Below are 12788 nucleotides of genomic sequence, written 5' to 3'. Positions count from 1 at the left end.
GTTTTAAGAGGCACTCGAAGTACCATAAACATTAAATCTTATAGCCTCTATCAATTCTACCAGTCTCTAATTTTTTTGTAGAATTTATTAACAGGGTTATTCACTGAATAGAGAATTCAACATGAAATTTAAGGTAAAAAAAAGCCAAACTCAAAAAAACAAAAAACAATTCTTCTTTGTTAGGCTTGTCCAGTCCATCACCTTTACCTTCAGCTTCTTTAGCAAGTCAGTGGTCGTCTTGGAGGTGTGTTTGGGGTTGTTATCATGTTGGAATAATGCCTTGCGGTCCAGTCTCCGAAGGGAGGGGATCATGCTCTGCTTCAGTATGTCACAGTACATGTTGGCATTCATGGTTCCCTCCATGAACTGTAGCTCCCCAGTGCCGGCAGCACTCATGCTGGCCCAGACCATGACACTCCCACCACCATGCTTGACTGTAGGCAAGACACACTTGCCTTTGTACTCCTCCCCTAGTTGCCACCACACACAATTGAAACCATCTGAACCAAATAAGTTTATCTTGGTCTCATCGGACCACAGGACATGGTTCCTGTCTGTTTGTCTTCAGCAAACTGTTTGTGGGCTTTCTTGTGCATCATCTTTAGAATAGGCTTCCTTCTGGGATGACAGCCATGCAGACCAATTTGATGCAGTGTGCGGCGTATGGTCTGAGCACTGACAAGCTGACCCCCCCAACCCTTCAACCTCTGCACAATGCTGGCAGCAGTCAAACGTTTATTTCCCAAAGACAACCTCTGGATATGACGCTAAGCATGTGCACTCAACTTCTTTGGTTGACCATGGCGAGGCCTGTTCTGAGTGGAACCTGTCCTGTGAAACCGCTGTATGGTCTGCAGCTCAGTTTCAGGGTCTTGGCAATCTTCTTATAGCCTAGGCCATCTTTATGAAGAGCAACAATTCTTTTTTCAGATCCTCAGAGAGTTCTTTGCCATGAAGTGCCATGTTGAACTTCCAGTGACCAGTATGAGAGGGTGTGAGAGCGATAATTCCAAATTTAACACACCTGCTCCCCATTCACACCTGAGACCTTGTAACACATGACATAGGGGAGGGAAAATAGCTAAATGGGAACAATTTTGACATTTCCACTTGGGGATGTACTCACTTTTGTGTAGACATTAATGGCTGTGTGTTGAGTTATAGGCTGTGTGTACTACTTTACATTGTAGAAGAGTATAATTTCGTCAATGTCACATGAAAAGATATAATAAAATAGTTACAAAAATGTGAGGGGTGTACTCACGTTTGTGAGATATGGTATATATATTTTTTATAATTGTAGCACGTTTAGCATAACATAAAGAGTAAATGGGATTCCCTTACATCATAGCATATACAAGGAGCATTGGCTATTTTGACAGGGTCAGGGATAATGTACTAACACTGAAAAAGGAAAGATGAAATTTTCACTGTTAGTAAGGAATTCCCCCACCCCTCCAAAATCAGCATCCCATGAAGCTGGACACCATGGGTGGTGTAAAAAGGGGTGGACCAATTACAAGAATCTGATTAATGGTGCCACCCAAAAGGGGTGGGTCTGCCCAAAGAATTGGCAGGAAATGGGGCCGGTCTGCCCAAAGAATTGGCAGGAAAGGGGGCAGGTCGTTCCAAAGAATTGACTAGTCAGCCTAGCTTGAATGCATGCCTGGCTGTCTGTCAAGGGTGGGCCATAGAGAGAGTGCTGTTTTAGTCTTAGTGCCCTTAGCACAGCGCATGCACGTTTATTGATTGGATGGTGTAGTTGGAGAGCAGTAAAGTGTCTAACTCAGTGTTTCCCAACACAGTCCTCAAGGCACACCTACCAGTCCAGGATTTAGGGATTACATAGCAGTGGCTAAGGTGTTTTTAGAAAAAAAAAGAAAAAACACCTTAGACACAACTGGGTCACCCCTAAATCCTGGACTGGTAGGTGTGCCTTGAGGACTGGGTTGGGAAACACTGGTCTAACTGCCTGGAAAGACAACAGTTTGGTGAGAAACGATTGTTTAAGACCATACCTCCCAACATTTAAAACAGGCAAAGAGGGAAACTTTAATTTTAGGAATGCATGTGGGGTTGTTCTGAGAAAATCATTTTACTTGACTTACTAATTTATGCATTTAGAGCAAGAATAATGTATCTTCTATACACAGAGCAATTTCTAAACACATATCTTGTAGTTTAAAGATACATTACTAGGCGTATTCTTTCCGTGGATATCTGTTATACACACCAACAATATGGAGCTCCGAGCAAAGAGCTAAACAAGGATTTGGGTACACAGTAGGGACTGTCCCTCCTAAATATGGACACTTTGGAGGTATGGTTTAAAAGGACACTATAGTCACCAGAACAACTACAACTTATTGTATTTGTTCTGCTGAGTATAACCATTCCTTCAGACTTTTTGCAGGAAACACTGTCTTTTAGAGAAATGCAGTATTTACATTACAGCCTAGGGATATCTGCAGTGGCCACTCCTCAGATGACTGCTAGATGAGCTTCCTGGGGGAAAACATTGTGATTGGCTCAGATCACCAATTTGGATGATGTCAGCCAACCAGGTAGATCAAGGGCAGGGTCAGCAGCAGACTGGAATAAAGGTAAGATGTTACTATATTTAGAGGGAGGGGGTTGTGGGGCTAGATTGTGTTCTTAACACTATAGGTTCAGGAATACAAGTTTTAATGTTGCTTATAAGTAAGTTTTACCTTCATCGTTTTCCTATAACTCTTCCTTTTTCGTTGTTTGCAATGTTACCGTAAATGTTGTAACCAGCGAGAATGCAATTTTCATTTTAGTGAATAACTGTGTGTGCTTCCTGTCATAATATATGGCTTGCGTACAGGTCGGGGGAAACAGTCTCGATTTTGAGGTCCTGTCCCAGTTTTAGTTCTCGCTTTGCACGACAGCCTGAGCCTATCATTAGATGCCTTGCACTGTATACAGGCACTAGGACCCAGCAGAGAGTGTATCAGCAGTGTTCTCTGCGATGACCTTTAGGCTGGGGGTCCCTTTAGTGGGTTAGCATGCCCTTTTTATGCCAGTGTCATGATTTGCATCACTGGTGACGCCTCGTCTCGGGGTCTCATGCCTCTCAATGTTGGGAGGCATGTGTTTACCCACTGTATCTGTATATCTAGTTAGACTAATGTTTTAGAATGTGTGTGTGACTTGTACAGTGAGTTTGACACAAGAAATACAACTGAAGTCTTGTGCACACTCTGCCAATCTATGACACGTTTGGCTCTATTCACTAAACCAGGAATAGTGAAACACTGGTAAGGATATAGCAAATGTTAGACCAGAATAATCGAACTGGAAACATTCACCAACTCTTTCTAATCGGCTATCCTTATCAATTACCCCATAACGCCTGGTTTAGTGAATAAACCCTCAATATAAGAATCCCGCAAATATTCCCAGTGGGAAAACCATTTTACTAAAGCTCTCCATTGATTGATTATGTATTTTCATTAGTCCTGTGTCAGGTAGTGGCATAAATCATTTTGCAGCCAATGTGTGATCTCTTATACTGGGAGCTGTGGGAGTTTACATTGTATTCATCTGTGCAGCAATCTTGGTTTACATTGCAAAGCTGTCATGAATCAGGGGGGGGGGGGGGGGGACAGCTACACTGTCCCTTTTTGCTTACTTTGGTTTTGGTTTTGTTTGCACCTCGGTTACCCCCACATTTTTATACATTTTTTATTTTATTATATATTTTTTCTTTTCTTTTTTTTACGTTATCCATAAGATAAAGTAGGGATTACTTATGTAAAGTGTTCCCTTTGGCATTGGGAGAAAGTTAAAGGGACATCGTAGGCTTCATGTCTTCACTTGGCTCCATCTTTCCATTTAGCATTAAACTGTTTTTAATGTTTCATAAGAGTTCATAGCAGCAAATCCCCCTCCTGGACTAATGTGGTAACTGGACTAATGAGAAAGCCATGAATAGCAGTAATTGGCTGAGAGTGTCATTATAGTGTCGTTCTAGTTTGAAGGAAGTTTGAAATCTCTGCCTTAGCCACAGTCCCAGTGGGGGTGGGTCTATGGGATGACAGGGACTCTCATTCAATGTCATAGGAACACTATCGTGCCCTGTTAGCTGTTTATGTCCCCGGTCCCCACCTGGAGGAAATAAAAAAGGTATTTTACTTACCTTACCTCCCTCGCAGCATCAGTCTCAGCGGAAAATCTCTACCTCCTTGGCTGAGATCATCAAGATTCCATTGGAAAGCATTGTTTGGCCAGTGCACATGCGCGGAAAAACACGGCACTGCTCAGAGTGCCCATCTGATTGAAGTAGCAGAGTTTTACTCCATTTACTTATTGGAATAGCCTCTAGTGACTGCCAATGTTTTCAGCTGCATGGCTACGGGGGGGACATGGCACCCAGACCACATTATTGAGATGAAGTGGTCTGGGTGTTTAAAGTGTCCCTTTAAACCGCTGGCAAATGGTTTGATACTGAATGGAGAGAGAGCGCCAGAGGACTCCATACACTATAATCAATTCAATGATTTAAAATTGTTAGTGCCTGCAGTGCCGCTTTTAACCCCTTAACCCCTTAAGGACACATGACGTGTGTGACACGTCATGATTCCCTTTTATTCCAGAAGTTTGGTCCTTAAGGGGTTAAGGACACATGACATGTGTGACATGTCATGATTCCCTTTTATTCCATAAGTTTGGTCCTTAAGGGGTTAAACAAAGTTCTATTTGTTGCCAAGCTAATTTGCCCACAATACTTCAGTCCAAATATGAATAAAAGCTTGCGGCAGGAAAGGGCGCATACTCATTAAGAGTTAAAGGACATAAAGTGAAAACTGAAATTAGGTATAACTATAGCACTCGTGGTGGGTGGGGGGGGGGGGGGAGACAATTTCCAAAAAAACACTTAGAAAAAAAAAATCACATTGTTCATTCAGCTTATTGTTAGAACTGCAAACTAATTATGTTCAGTATGTTTTGAGGCCGTAACACAATTGTTATCTACAGAAGTATTAACTTGAGTGCAATATATTTAGGAATATCGTAATCCAGAACCACATTTAAACTATTAAGAGAAAAGGCACACACATGCATTTACAATAGCTTTGCAGTGACTCTCACCATCTACCTAAGCACTTTGTATAAAAGAGGTTCAATCGTTAGATCTCAGCTTACGGGCAGCGTAAGCTGAATATGTTGGTGCCTTATAAATCCCAGTAATAATAAACAATAAATATAACTGTTTTGCATAAATTTAGTTCTAGTATGCCCTAAAATCAATATTTCTCTCTGAATACACTCTTAAAGGGACACTCCAGGCACAAAAATAACTTTAATACCTTTGATCGTTTTAACCCCATAATATGCTGTATTTTTACGTCGGGAACTATAGATAGTTTGTGCAAAAAAAAGTTTTGCAGCTTACTGAACTACAAGCCTGCATCCTTAGCCACTCCTCCTCCTTCTAACATACATCCTGCCTTAGCCCATTACATAGACAGTTCAGCCGCTGTCAGTAAGGACACAGACTGCAGAGCGATCGGGAGCCAGCATGACAAGGAGGGGACACACAGCCAAACATGTAGTAAGTATTTGTCGTCACGTCTGTCTGTCTCCCTCTGTGTGTCCTCCTGTGCCTGTCTGCTGAACTTTTTTTTTTTTTCATAGCCCAGTTTTGTAGCACTGTGTAGTAGATACATCGAGAAAAATTGATTGTTCTGACCAACTTTTCAATTGCAATAATAAACTGAATTGCCTGTTAAAAACTTAATACTTTGAATCCCTGCTCCATTTTTTTTATTATGGCTTCCCTTGCCTCTTCCCCTCCTGCCAGTTGTAAATGAAGTTTTTCAGAGCTGGCGAAGGGGAAAGGGGGGACTACAGGGGGTCAGTGATCCTTGTTTGGAGAGGAGGGGGGGGGGGGGGGTGTCAGTGGCTTTATGTGTGTGATCCCTGTCTGTTTGAGGAGATCAGTCTGTCTGTGTGTGCGTGGTGATGAAGTGGTACACTTTCTCAGGCAAATGCGTTTTCTGTCTAAGCTAACCTGCATTTCAACTTGGGGTGTTTGGTACCTCTACTAAACAGCCCTTTTATAGCCCGATACGTTCACCAGGCGATGAAAGTGCCCTTTATAGATACCCAACCCTGCGCAGGCAGATATGATTTGTAATGTTGCGCACTGAAATAACATTTGTTGAAATGTACTCACAGTATAAAGTACATTATACTGTGAGATATCAACAAACTTCTAAATCAGACGCTTTTTGAAGGTTTACAGGATATTTTATAAGAGAGAATTATCGGAACTCAAAGTGGATTTAAAATGTAAGGCCAAAGTAGACCAAAGCATAGCTGGTTTGGCTTCTTTTTTTTTTCTTTTTTTTTTTTTTCTTGCTATTTCGGCCTTAAATTTGAAATGATAATAATTAAATAATAAGTAAATAACTTGGTATTATCAACAATGTTTAATTTAATTACCGGTAATAGTACTGTTAGCCTGAAATCTCTGGTAAGATGCCAAGTGCAGTTTGTCACAGAAACAAAATGGACAGGAAAAAAAGGATTTAAAAACAAAACTTTTATTAAATGCACACATTTTTTTATTTTTTATGTTTTAATTTTTTTTTTCATAGTCATATGTAAACAAATGCAACATTTCAGACTGTAGTTAATAATCTGAATATTGGTTGGAAAATAGATTCTACATATTTATCCCTCCACCTGAATGGTATATTGATAAACAATGTTCTATTTGTAGATAGTCGCGGGGCCTGCCAATGGAAATGGTTGGCAGTGTGTAGTGCCCAGGTAACAAATTGTTGATGGTTTCTCTATAAACGTCCCCTGGTGTCTTTGAGAGTGGTGGGGGGGAGCATACCACACGTTCCTCGTGTTCAATAAGAGGGTACGGTAGACCCCTGTTTCATTATGTTTTGTTATATTTGATGATACAAAATATTTGTCACGTATATTGATTACACCAAATTGTTGTGTAGACCTTTACCTTTGTAATTGCTGTGGAGTTCTGCCATCTTCGGTACCCTGAGAAACCCATTCTTACAACTGTCTGTCTATCTCTAGGTGTTGTTATGGAGGATTTGCAAGCACACCTTTTTATTGATCCAATAAATTAATTTGCTGTATGACCTCCTCCAAAGCTTTGATCAATAGTCAGACTATTTTGAAGACAGGAGTTGCAATAGATTATTACTGGGGTTCTCTAGCAGATGTACAGGATCAGAAACCAGAGGTGATGTACTGTATACTTAGACGAGGCTGCTATGGGCCGTGGGCTTCTTGAATTGTAAGGAAACGAGGTGTCTTTCATAAAATGTCTTCGTAGTTGGCATACCTATTTTTTAATGAATTTATACATCAATACTATATAAAAAGAATGAACGTGGGGGGCGGAGCCTGGCTTCCGGGCTGCATGGACGTGCTGCTACAGAGCTCCTGAACGCAATGGCACAATTTGGGGCAAAAGCCCCAAAAAACAAGCACGTACAGCACCTGGAGGGTGATAGAAACGTGGGGGACACCCGGACAAAGCGAAGGATACCAGCCGTTAACCCACTGCCTACCGGGAACCGGCACCAGCAACTTGAGGCCCACTTGAGACCCTGTAGGGGAGAGGCGGCCGCTCTCCTCGCGGGGAACCCAGTGCATGGAACCCCCACGCTACTCACCTCCTACCCCCCCCCCTTTGGACCGGCGGGGGTCATCCCGGTCTGCAAAGGGTGTTCGCATCCACCAGCTATACGGGGAAGCGAGGCGGAGATAAAGCAACGCCAGCACCCACACAGCTCCTCCAAGATGGCGACAGCCGACACGCTGACTGCAAATAATGAGCTACAGCTAAAGTTGATCCGACGAGACACAGCTCGGCGCCTGAACGCGATATTCAGCCGTTTCTGGGCACAACTCAACGACCGCATAAGAGCAGCACAAAGCACTCAGGAACCTGCACAGACGGCGGGTAAGAGAGGCAGCTGGCGGCAGGGGCAGGGAGGGGAACCCTCGGGCATAGCGACAGGCAACCCACACACCCCCACACCACAGAGCCCACCCGGGCTGAAGGCCAAAAGGGAGAAACCCCGGACGCATCGTCCACAGGCAAGGAGGCGTTATCGCCGCAAGCGGCCAAAGACCAGCAGGCCCTCCATTGCCCCCGAGAGGGGAAGCAACTCAAGCTCCAGTAGTCTTCGAGTTCGTGGCACCGAGATGCAGGCCTACAAAACAGCCTGGGGCTGGAAGGATGTCACCACACTGCGCACTGCCACCGCGGCCTTCAACATCACACCAACCACCACTCACTGTCCCACAAGAGAAGGCATCGGCTGATAGAGACTATCACTGAACCAATTGTATGGCGGCAGCCTGCAGAATCCCAATGACGAACCCAAGGTGCCTTTACCACGCCACTTACCAAGCATATGGACTGTACCGGGCAGCAGGACACTCTAGAGTCACTTGAGTATACCCCAGACAACAATGAACACTTATTATGGGACTCATCCAAGGCTAACTAGTTTCTTGAAAAATATTATGTTTTGCACTGCTAGCTAGTCTCTCCCCAAATTGTTAAGGAGCTCAGCTGAATATAGCTGTGTCTGCTAAAAGTGACCCTGCTAGTTGAAATCTTTATGTATGCCTATATTAACCCTTCTGCTCCTAAGGAAAGCTACATGTCTTAATGTTCTAAGCCTGTAACTAACCAGCTTGTATTTAGCTTCTATACACCTTTAAAAAATTGTGCGACACTCAGAATGCCATGTAACTGTTAACTAATAATTGTTTACAAATTACATGTGATTAATATTGTGGCATTGCTAACATGCATATGTTCTTTCGTGCACAACAAAAATAAAGAATATAAAAAAAAAAAAAAAAAAAAAAAAGAATGAACGTGGAGTGTATGGCTTTTAAGAGAAGCTCCTGGCTCGTTTGGAGGATGTTACCTGCACCTAATGGATCACAAGTTGTTAAACCATTACAAACTGCTTGAGATGGCACTCCTTGCACCATAACCACTTGAGCACATTGCAGTGGTTGTGGTCATTGGAGTGTTTAATAAAATAAAATAAAAAACGACATACAATATAGTTATAGGACATGCGTATGAGAATATTCAGAATCTATAAATCTTTAAAGACACGTTGATGGTTTTATATAAAGAGTAATTCTGTGGCAAAGTTCTAAAAGTGGAGTAGGAAGCAGAAACATTGGTTTCTGTGTTGACTGCTTCGGTTTGGCTATCAATGGAATTTATTAGAGACCTTGCACTACAGCTAGCCAGGCTGCTCTCATTTGCTTCTAGATCTGTGCCTGCTCCTTGTGTTATGGTAGTGTACAAGACAGGCATGAAAGTGTCAGGATTACTGTATGATCCAGCACGTAGAACTGTATAGCCCGGATGACAAATAAGTAACGTATTACCGGTCCTTAGAATGGCTGGATTTAACGTACAAAGAATAGTCAAAATACTAGCCGAGGTCAGGGAACACAGAAAGGGACACAGCGATAAGGAAAGTCAGGAGTCAGGATACCAGAATATAGAGAAGTCAATAAACAAAGCCAAAGTAAAAAAACAGGTAGAAAACTAATAACAGGAACGTGCTCTCGGACAACCACAAGGGAAACCACGACAGGGCACTGAGCAGGATGAGAACTGGGCCTAAATACCCCTCCTCTAGATCTGATAGGCTGTAACCGGCCTTTGACCCCAAATTCAGTTACCAGGTTTCAATTGCATAATTGCTGCTCAGCATTAACCCTTCTGTGGATTAGGTTGCTGCTCGGCACAACTTTTCCTGTGTGGACAGTAGATGTCATTAACCACATTTTTATAAGCGGATTAATACGTGACAGAAAGGAGGGTGGGAGTAGAACATACTAATTGAAAGTGGATGGTTTTATTTTCAGTGAAATGAGGCAGAAAGGAATCTTCTCCTCTGTAACCTGCACCATGAAGTGTAACCTCTTAGAAGAATGTGCAAAAACGCTTTATTATCCTAGTGATAACCAAGCTACTATAGCAGCAGGCTGTAAATGAATATACACTCGGTCGCTGACTGAATAGTCACCGAAACATTAAATCTAATTTCAGGGGAGATTTTCCACGGTTAAAGTGACACTGCAATCACATAAAGCATGTCAGTAGCACCTTTAATTGTGTATTGCTATCTGAAATTGGCAATTTTTTTTGTTTTAAAACAAATTGCAGGAACACCTCCCTGACTGTCAGATAGCCGGGGAGGTTTTATTACAGATTCTGTTGGGCCCGTCCAAGTGAAAGTGTGCCTCTCGCATCCTAGGAGTCTGCATTAGTCCTGTCCGCAGACTCCCTGGCGTTCAGACTGGAAACCTAAGGGTGAAAGTTGTGAGCGCATGCTCTCTTGTGGCTCAAAATCAGTGAGACTTATTGAAAAGCCTTCGATTGGCCATTAGACAGTCTGTGCTGGGGGAAAAAGGGGGAGGGCTTGCAAAGGCTGCAGACAGCAGATCTGCAGCTTTTGCAAGCCGTTTTTAGATATACAACCAACGGTAATAATGCCGCAATAAATAACATGAATGTTTTCATCTGTGGTATATCTACTAAATTGCAAATATATATATATATTCATTTATTTTCTTTCCATATGAGTGTTCATTTAATATACCTCCAAAACAGCAGATTATGATTTACCATCAATCAGATAACCGGTGTCAAACTATTGGAAAAATGTCAGAATATCGTTGGTTAATTGTCATCAGTCTTTTCAGCAGTTTGTTTCCCAGTCGTGATTCATTGATCTTTTTAACATTTGGACATTTATGAGCCCTGGGTGTGCATTGCACTTTTTGAATACCTGCTGAGGAGGTAAGCAGTTCCTTTACACTGCCACTTTCGGAGTTTGACTTAGGCATCCAGTGAGTCTTTTTATCTATTTGTAGGATATTATTTATAAATAATTTAGGTATTAAATATTTAGGTATGCTTACCAAAAAGTGTAAAAAGCACACAAGGCTAAATATCTGTCGATAGGTCACGCTGCCCACTAAATCTTGTTTTAGTTCTGTCTCTAGCCCATATCTCCGTGTTCCATTAAAAGCACATGTCGTCTTTTGCTACCTGTAAAAACATGGTGGGTAGTTTGAGCACTGAAAACACAATATCTAATTAAGAGAAGGCTTTGTGTCAAGCTGTCTGAATAAAAACTGGGTGGGATGTCAAAACGTGTAGTATTTATTTTCAAACTGTTGGCGTGACACTCTCTGTTCAGAAGAACACTCCGAGCACATTAAGCACTACAGCTCACTGTAGTGTTTATGGTGCTAGGAAGGCACTGGCGCTGTTCTACAGTAAGTAGTCATATATTTTAGTATGGTTTGACAACTTACCTGGGTCTTTCGGGCAGGAGTTCCTGCATAGCCAACCAGGTTCTCCTAAAAGATAAGCCTGAAATGAGGAGTGTAGTGTCCCTTTAAACATACACGTGGTTGTGGTGTTAACTAGTTAGAGTTAGACACGAGGAAATGAAGCTGCAGGAGGAATTTTCATGGGCTTTGCGATTCCAGTAAGAGAATTCTGTGGAGATATTTGTAACTAAGCACTAAGCTTACGGTTTTTCTCTTGACAATTTCCTGCATTTTGACTGTCTGCATGCTAATGTGCGGACAGCAGCCCTTCCATAAAATCTTTCATTTTTCCAGGCTATTAGGGCAAAGCCACTATGTCTGGCTGGTGGACTTTGGTTTCCTTTGTACAAAATTTAATAGAAAAGGGACGAGATTTTAATGTTCGAAAGATTTACTCAAAGTGGATTTAGAAAAAGGAATCTTATTAAAATAAATTGAAAGTAAGTTGCGTTTTGTTGTTTTTGTTTTCAAAGCATCCAAACACTCCATCCATTTTACTGTAAAACTCACAATGTATTGAAACCAGTTGTTTTGTGTTTGTCTTTATTTCTTCTGTAAGATTTAAAATTTTTGTGCATTTCAAATTTCATCTCACAAAGATTAAATCCCTTCGTCTGAGTGGCTCAGAAAACACCAAGGGGAAAAAAGCAATATTGCAAAGTCACCCAGTGGGGTTAAAACTTAAGAAAATGTGTAAAACAGGACATGTCAAGCTGGGGATGTTTGAACGTGTAGCAGCATTGCCGTTACGCTAGTCTGATGGTAAATATATTTTTATCTGCTGCTCCATCATTATTTTACTGAGCTGGAATGGAAAATGTTAGCTCAGTGAAGTGACCCATCAGCCATTTCCCATTGGGTCTCGATGTTGCAGGTTTATAGGGTGAACTCAAGCAGAGAGATTTGTTTACTAGTATCTGATGCTGTCTGATTTAACCACTATTTTAGCCAAAATATTTTCCTTACAGTAGCTCTGTCTTTTTTTAATGCATAATATATACTGTGTGTGTGTGTGTGTGTATGTGTATGTGTATATATATGTATGATCATATACTTTAACTAAACCCCATTATTTTTTTATTTTTTCCTAGATTAAGTGTTTTTAATAAAACTAACAAAATTGTTCAGCACTAAAATAACTGTTTAGTAGATAAGTGAGTGCGCTGGGTTTTCATTTTTACTATATATATATATATATATATATATATATATATATATAATAGCATTCAAATGGTGGGGGGGGAGGATGAGTGGGATTTTTGACACAAGTTCCAGGTGACAGGATTCACAATAGCTGTGATTGCTGCTCCATCTGGGCAAGACATGATCTACATCAGGGGTAGGCAAAACCTTTGGCACTCCAGATGTGGACTACATCCCCCATAATGCTCTTAAAC

General features: G+C 41.6%; 1 protein-coding gene across 3 annotated transcripts in view; it reads left to right on the top strand.

The window, feature by feature from the left end:
* The window catches only part of GJC1 (gap junction protein gamma 1), a 49476-nt gene that overhangs the window by 13188 nt on the left and 23500 nt on the right, over positions 1-12788 (top strand). Inside the window, exon 1 of one of the 3 annotated variants that reach the window (XM_063459322.1) lies at positions 5509-5578. The exons of the other annotated variants lie outside the window; for them this stretch is intronic. The gene's annotated coding sequence lies outside the window, so the exon portion shown is untranslated. Of the gene's footprint in view, positions 1-5508; positions 5579-12788 lie in introns of those variants that run through there. 3 annotated transcript variants of the gene reach the window in all.

This window comes from Pelobates fuscus, chromosome 6, assembly GCF_036172605.1.
Source record: "Pelobates fuscus isolate aPelFus1 chromosome 6, aPelFus1.pri, whole genome shotgun sequence".
NCBI classification, from domain to species: Eukaryota; Metazoa; Chordata; class Amphibia; order Anura; family Pelobatidae; genus Pelobates; species Pelobates fuscus.
Note: the sequence above shows the minus strand (reverse complement) of the source record. Positions and strands in the feature narration are given on the sequence as shown.